Source organism: Humulus lupulus, chromosome 3 (assembly GCF_963169125.1).
Source record: "Humulus lupulus chromosome 3, drHumLupu1.1, whole genome shotgun sequence".
Classification (NCBI taxonomy): domain Eukaryota; kingdom Viridiplantae; phylum Streptophyta; class Magnoliopsida; order Rosales; family Cannabaceae; genus Humulus; species Humulus lupulus.
This window is the reverse complement of record NC_084795.1, coordinates 276,195,505-276,203,140: the sequence shown is the minus strand read 5'-3', so window position 1 is coordinate 276,203,140 and position 7,636 is coordinate 276,195,505. Positions and strand designations below refer to the sequence as shown.

The following is a 7,636-nucleotide window of genomic DNA, read 5'->3' as shown; positions in this document are numbered from 1 at the left end:
TATGTCTTTTTACATGTATTTTCCGCACTAATTATGTAATGTCTTATTATTTTAAAGTATGTTTTTGTTTTAAAGACAATGGGATCCCATATCCGTTTTGGTATTTACTTTGTAAATAACTCTTATTTTGCAAGTTACTCAATAAATTATGGTATTTTCGCAAATGTAAGTTCTTTTAAGGATTTTATGTATAGTTTCGTTAATGGTCCAATTAGTCTAGAGTAGTGGGTCATTACAAATAAATAAATAATTAAACAAATTAAAATAGCATATTTTTTAGATATTTTAGAATGATAATTATTTAAAAATAATAAAACCGTATGTTTAACTTAAATAAAATTTAATTAAACTTAAGCTTAAACTTCACATATTAGAATAATATCATATTAAATATATAATATAACATATTCTACTATCAACTAGCAACAAACTTAAATTTAGAATTCATGTATAATATTAATATTATATTAAATATATAATATCTTGTTGTCACTGCGAAATTAAAAAATAAGAACAAACATAACTTAAACAAAATAAATAAATAAATAAAAATATGATATTTTATGACACAATTTAAATAGTTAAATCATATTTATTTAAAAATAATAAAGTCATACATATCATTTTTTTATCTTATAAATTTGCATGTTAGTTTATTATTTATTAAGTGATTGGAGCTCATTTTCTTCATCAAATTCACCAAAGGACATTGTAAGATACATTAGAAATAGAAACTAAAAATAGTTAATGCATGTATACTACTCTACACTTGACTTTTTCTATTATTATTTTATTCTATTATTAATTTTTAATTAAATATTACTGTAATTTATATACATGTCATGTAGCTATGTAAATATATATTTATATCAACGTTATATTTAGATATCATATATATAGAAATTATTGATATAAATATTTATATATCCTATAAAACTGTGATTCATTCTATTATATATATTTTTTTTTAAAGTGAACCGGTTTTTATTAAAATTATAGACATTTTTTTACCCTTGTTACACCCAGATTTCGAGATTGAGGAATTACGATCCTAAAATCTAGGCTCGTTAGGTGTAAGCTCGAAACAAGCGCAGTCGTTATATGATCCTTCAGACAGAAAGTTTCGCTGTAAATGACTACCTCGTGAGCTCGGGGAGTGTGTAGCCTCGAAGATGCTCCGAGCTTATGAGGTAAGCTCGCAATAACAAAGGTTCAACACTTGTATATATTTTCTGATGCATCTCTTGCCCTCAGACAAGATGGTTCGAGCTCAAGAAGTATAAGCTCGAATGTGAAGACTTCGTCAATGGTTACTTGTTATGAGCATAGGCGAAATAAGATGACGAGCTCGTGATAGACAAATAGTCTCGGAGGTGTAATGGACTCAGTATCTGAGCTTGTTGGTTACATGTGAATGTATTTATTGTTGCAGAATCCCTATGTTTAAGGGATATTATGTAATTTCTTAACCAATCCCACGTTTTATGGGATGTTACCGTGTACGTAGCAAATAATGCATTAAGTGGAATTATATCATTTGATTCGCAAAATGTCTTCTCGAAATATGTGGGAATGAATTCTGAAACCTTCTCTATAAATGGAAAAGGAAATTCCATTTGTAAGGGACCGAAATCTTGAGAGAAAACTCTGGGCAACTATTCTCTGAAAGTTTCCAGAAGACTCCCAAGCACTTATAACACAGACTCGTGGACTAGGCTGATTTAACTGCTGAACTACGTAAAAAGATCATGTTTTCATCTTATTTCATATATTCTTATTTAATTGTTCTCTTTTTCAAATTGACGAAAAACGGCGTCAACAACCCTAATTTTCTAATAAATTTATGTCATGCATTATATTAAACATATTTTATTTATTTTTATGATATTTTTTATTTATTTAAAATTTATATGATAATTAAAAAAATACATGTTTAAACATTGTATATAATTTTGATAACAACTGGTTCACTGTTTTTTTAATATATATATATATATAATAGAATGAATTATAGCTATATAGTATATATAAATATTTATATCAATAAGCTCTACATATATGACATATAAATACAACGTTGACATAGATATATATTTACACGAAATATATATAAAATACAATAATATTTATAAAGAAATTAATAATATAAATAAAATATGAATAGAAAAAGTCATAGTGTAGATAGTAGTATACATGCATCAACTATTTTTTGTTTCTAATGTATCTCAGAATGTCTTTTGGTGAATTCAATGAAGAAAAAGAGTTTCAATCACTTAATAAAATGCAAACTATCACACAAATTTATAAGATAAAAAAAAAAATATGTACGTCTTTATTATTTTTAAATAAATGTGATTTAATTATTTAAATTATAATAAAATATTATAAAAATATTAAGTTTATGTTTGTTCTAGTTTTTGAATTTGGAGTGAAAAAAAGATTATATATTATATGTTTAATATAATATTAAGTTTAAGTTTAAGTTTAAGTTTAATTAAATTTTATTTAAGTTATAAAATATATGATTTTATTATTTTTAAATAATGATTATGGTAAAATATTTCAAAAATATCATATTTTAATTTGTTTAATTTTTTATTTATTTAATTTCATTTAAGTTACAATTTATTTTTAAATATAAAAATATTTTGTTAAGTATAAGAATATTTTGTTATAGTTAACTAAAAAAATAAAAAACTGTGAAAACTAAAAATTTCATTTATCTACACACTTTATAAAAAAGATATATTTGGTCTATGGTTGCATTATATATTGTCACCAAAATATTTCAAAATGATTTAAAACATAATAACTAATTAACATATTTGAAACAACTTTTGAAAAAAATTATTTATTTTAATAATGCAATAGCCATTTCATAAACTGTCATATTATTATCTCAATGGAAATGAATAAGTGATATCAAAAGATGCTGGAAAAAAAAAATGCTAATTTTAATTATAGAGGAAAGGGGTAGCCAAAGCACACATATATGTATGTATGTATGTATGTATGTATGTGGTTTTGCATCTACGAAGAAAGAATATGTAAAGATCCTGGAACTTCATCGGAAACGTGATAGCATGGAATTTAAAGCCAGTCAACTCGAAAGCTTCATTGGGGCCAAGTAGTCATTTAGTTTGCTATATTTCCATTTAGTTAGTTGCAGTAATGGTTGATGAACATTGAAAAGTAGTATTGCCCTTCAATCACGTTGGAGTCATTGAAGAGAATCCTATCTTTCACGTGACATCGTAGAATTAATGTACATAGCCCCTACCGTGTCAAATAACATTTTCTCTCTATTTATTAGCTTGCACACTTTTTTGTCAATTGATTGTCCAATTAAAATCATCATCATTCAATGCAAAGTTAATTTTGAAAATGGAAAAATTGGCTTCAGTACTTTAAGCTTGTAATGAAATGAACTTTGGGCTCGCTGTTGATGTTGATTGCATGCCCCATGTCCAGTCAATATTTTATTATGATGTTTATTAAAAAACTCATCATATCATATGAGATAAAGTAAAATATATAAATTAAAAGTCAATAAGAATGACAGTGTAGCATCGTTTACCACGTGGTTCAATTATTCTTGTGTCACTGTCACAAATTACTATATAATAACGTCTTGAAGTTCAAGCTGACTGTGGAAGCAGTCACTCACTTATCTCTGTAAACCATGAAATCCTCCACTTTTATACTCATTATTGTAGGACTAGTCTATGCAGCCAATGTCCTAGTTCAAGCTTCACCGTACCACAAAGAACAACAAGAAGTGCTTTCATTGCTCCGACGTGGGTGGTGCAGCCACGACTCTGTCTACAATGCAACCCAATATTGCACTTGGTCAGGTATCACTTGCGACCCCGCTGGACAGATTACTCAAATTACTCTTTCTGATCATTATTGTGAATATTGTGAACTCTGGTTATTGGAGAAATTCACCTGGTCTTGCTTTCCAAACTTAGTCCATTTGAATCTTTCCTCTGCCGGGCTTTATGGAGTTATTCCATCCCACATAGGTACTCTTTCAAAGCTCACCCACCTTTACCTTTCCCAAAATTATCTAACAGGCCAATTACCTCTTTCAATTGCCAACCTCTCCAGGTTGATGGTGTTTGATCTTTCTAATAATAACCTATATGGTTCTATTCCAAGAGAATTGGGTAGTTTAAAGAATCTTATTGCATTAAATTTCAGCTATAACCATTTTAGCGGTCCAATTCCTTCAACTATTGCTCTTTTTTCCAACCTCACTCATCTACATATGTCATCTAATCAAATTAATGGGTCTATTCCAATTGATTTAGGAAAGCTGAAGAACATGGTTTCTCTTGACCTGTCTGGCAACAGGCTCCAAGGACACCTCCCATCCAGTATATTCCAGCTGAACAGATTGACTTCCCTATTATTTTCCCACAACAAAATCAATGGTTCCATACCTCCGGCTTTGGGTGATCTAACCAATTTGGTGGAGTTGGACCTTAGCCAAAATCAATTGATTGGTTGCATTCCATTAGAAATTGCAAATTTGAAGAACTTAACATTTCTGGATGTTAGTTTCAACAAACTCAGTTGTCCAATTATGCCAATTCTTACGGCTTTACAATCAATTGTAGTTCTTTGGCTAGGTTCAAATAGAATATATGGTTCCATGGATTCAAATATTGTAAAGCTCAAAAAGCTGAATTACTTGGACTTATCATATAACAACATATCAGGGATCATACCTTCTGAATTTGCCCGCATGACAAAATTAAAGTATTTGGATCTTTCTTACAACTTTTTAAAGTGTCCAACCGGCGGCAAAGAGCTTGACATCGTTTCTTTCTACCATCCCCTTCATTGCCCCGAGTCTACCCCTCAAGTCTACAAGTCTACCCCTCAAGTCTCAAGTCTACCCCTCAAGTCTACCCCCAAATCTACCCCTCAAGTATACCCCTCAAGTCTACCCCCAAGTTATTTGCTTCATCTTGGTGTTCTTTGCCATTTATTATTATTTGATCGTCTTGGCCTTCTTGGCCGATAAGTGTCATTTCAAAACTAGACAAGTCCAACCTACTAAACGAGCTTCAAAAAATGGTGATATATTGTCGGTATGGAATTATGATGGGAAAATTGCATTTGAAGATGTCCTAAAAGCAACGGAAGATTTTGACATTCGATATTGCATTGGAACAGGTGGTTACGGTAGTGTATATAGAGCACAACTACCTAGTGGCAAAGTAGTTGCCTTGAAGAAGCTTCACAATTCAGAGGCAGAAGAAGTATCATTCAGAAAGAGTTTTGAGAATGAGGTAGAAACGTTGACTAAAATTCGTCACAAAAATATCATAAGACTCTATGGATTCTGTTTGAACAAAAGAAGCATGTTTTTGATTTACGAGTATATGGAAAGAGGAAGCTTGTTTTGTGTTCTAAGCGATGATTTGAAAGCTGTGGAATTAGATTGGAGTAAGAGAATTAATGTCATCAAAGGCATAGCTTATGCATTGTCTTACATGCATCATGATTCCACTCCTCCAATTGTTCATCGTGATGTAAAGAGCACCAACATCTTATTGAACTCAGAACTTGAGGCTTTTGTGTCTGATTATGGAACCGCAAGATTACTTGATCCCGATACTTCCAATCGAACCATGATTGCTGGTACATACGGCTATATTGCTCCAGGTAACTTTTTTTTACATTCCATTTCATTCCCTTGCCAAATTAATATTCTTTACACTTACATGTATTGAAGTGAAATTAAATCATTGATTTGGAAAGAAATTCGAATCTTTAACTCAAGGATACTTCATCTTGTTGTGACTGACATGTAGAATTTGCCTACACCATGGCCATAACGGAAAAATGTGACGTTTATAGCTTTGGTGTAGTGGTACTCGAAACGTTAATGGGTAAGCACCCTGGAGAATTTTTGTCATCATTGTCATCTTCATCATCGCAAATTCAAAATATGTTGCTGACTGAAATAATAAACCATCGCCCATCACTGCCAAGAAATCAGATTGTTGAGAGTGATATTGTTCTTATTACTACGCTGGGATTTGCATGCCTAAATGCCAAACCAATGTATCGACCAACAATGAAGCTAGTTTCTCAACAACTTCTTGCTCGCAAACGATTGTTAGCCAAGCGTTTTAGTGATATTTCACTTGGACAGCTAATGTTCCCAGCAGAAATTTTACTAGAAATTGAAAATAATATTAGTTGAATTCATTAAAGGGTAGGTAACTATTTGGTACCCTGTGTGTTTGCAAAGTATCATTTTGGTACCTTCTATTTTTAATAATGCTCATATGGTACCATGTATTTTAAATCGTACATATTTTGTACCCTAAACTCAAATTTAATTAATAAAATTTTACCAATTTAATCAAACTGCTGTCAATTATGTTAGTTATAAATTTAAATTTAATTACTTAATTACATATAACTCATGACAGTTTGATCATATTGACAAAATTTTATCTATCAAATCTAAGTCTAGGGTATCAAATATGTATAGTTTTAAAATACAGGGTACCATATGAGCATTATTGAAAATAGAGGGTACCAAAATGATACTTTGCAATAACATAGGGTACCAAATGATGAGTAAAGATGTTTTAAATTCAAAGATGTTTCTTGCAATTTATCACCATGCTCTACTTTGGAATTTATAATATCATCTCCACTTTTTCAATTTTTATGAATTTCAAAATTAGTAAACAAAAATTTCTTTTCCGTTTAGATTCGGCATATTTATGCATACTTAAATATTTAAATATTTTTATTATATATTTTAATTTTATATTAAAAAATATTACTTTTCCCGGCGTAGCTTTGAGTCGGTAAAAGATACTTTTGTCCGCGTCGTTCGTTTTACACCGACAAAAGTCCTATTAACGACCGACTTTCACAGTTAGCCTTTGTCCATTCAAAAACACGTCGGCAAAGTCCAGAGGACCTTTTTCTGGCATAAATCTAATTTTTTCTGGCGCAAAAACGCATCGGCAAAAGCAATCTTTTTTGTAGTGAAAGGATCTCAATTCTTATTTAAAGAGTGAGCTTATACGCTGCGTGCAACCCAAGAGAACTTGAGCTTTGCAAGTTCTTATAATCCTAATACAGGTAACTCGTGGACTAAGGTTTATTCACAACCTGAACAACGTAAAAATTCGTGTTCAATCTTTTTCTCTAAGTTTTAGTTTAATTAATTGTTAGCAAAAAAGTTAGTCAACAATATATGATGTTTTTGCTGGTATTGACCCAGATTTGGATGCTCAAGTAGAATTTGGAGCATTCCAAAAACTTGGAGATCCAACTACAACAAGACAAGTTGTAATGCCTCAAATTTCCTAATAAGGTTTAGGACTTTGATTAGGAGGCCGGGAGGGCCATAATTGATTTATTATGGTATTTAATGATCATATGCGTGTTAATGTGAATTATATTATTATATGATGATAAATGCATGCATATGAGTGTATTTATAATGATAAGGGCATTTTGGTAATTTGGCCTGCTGAGGGCATATTTGTTAATTGGGTGCATATTGTAATTTGTGAATGAGATTTTATTATTATGGAGATATATTCGAGCTATTCGGCATGAGACGGTCATATATATGGATTAGCGGTTTTGTCAT

The 7,636-nt window shown here is 30.6% G+C and overlaps 1 pseudogene; it reads left to right on the top strand.

Moving 5' to 3' along the window:
- The first annotated feature begins 3,659 nt into the window (after positions 1-3,659).
- On the top strand, positions 3,660-6,691 carry LOC133824402 (probable leucine-rich repeat receptor-like protein kinase At1g35710; annotated as a pseudogene).
- The last annotated feature ends 945 nt before the right edge of the window (positions 6,692-7,636 follow it).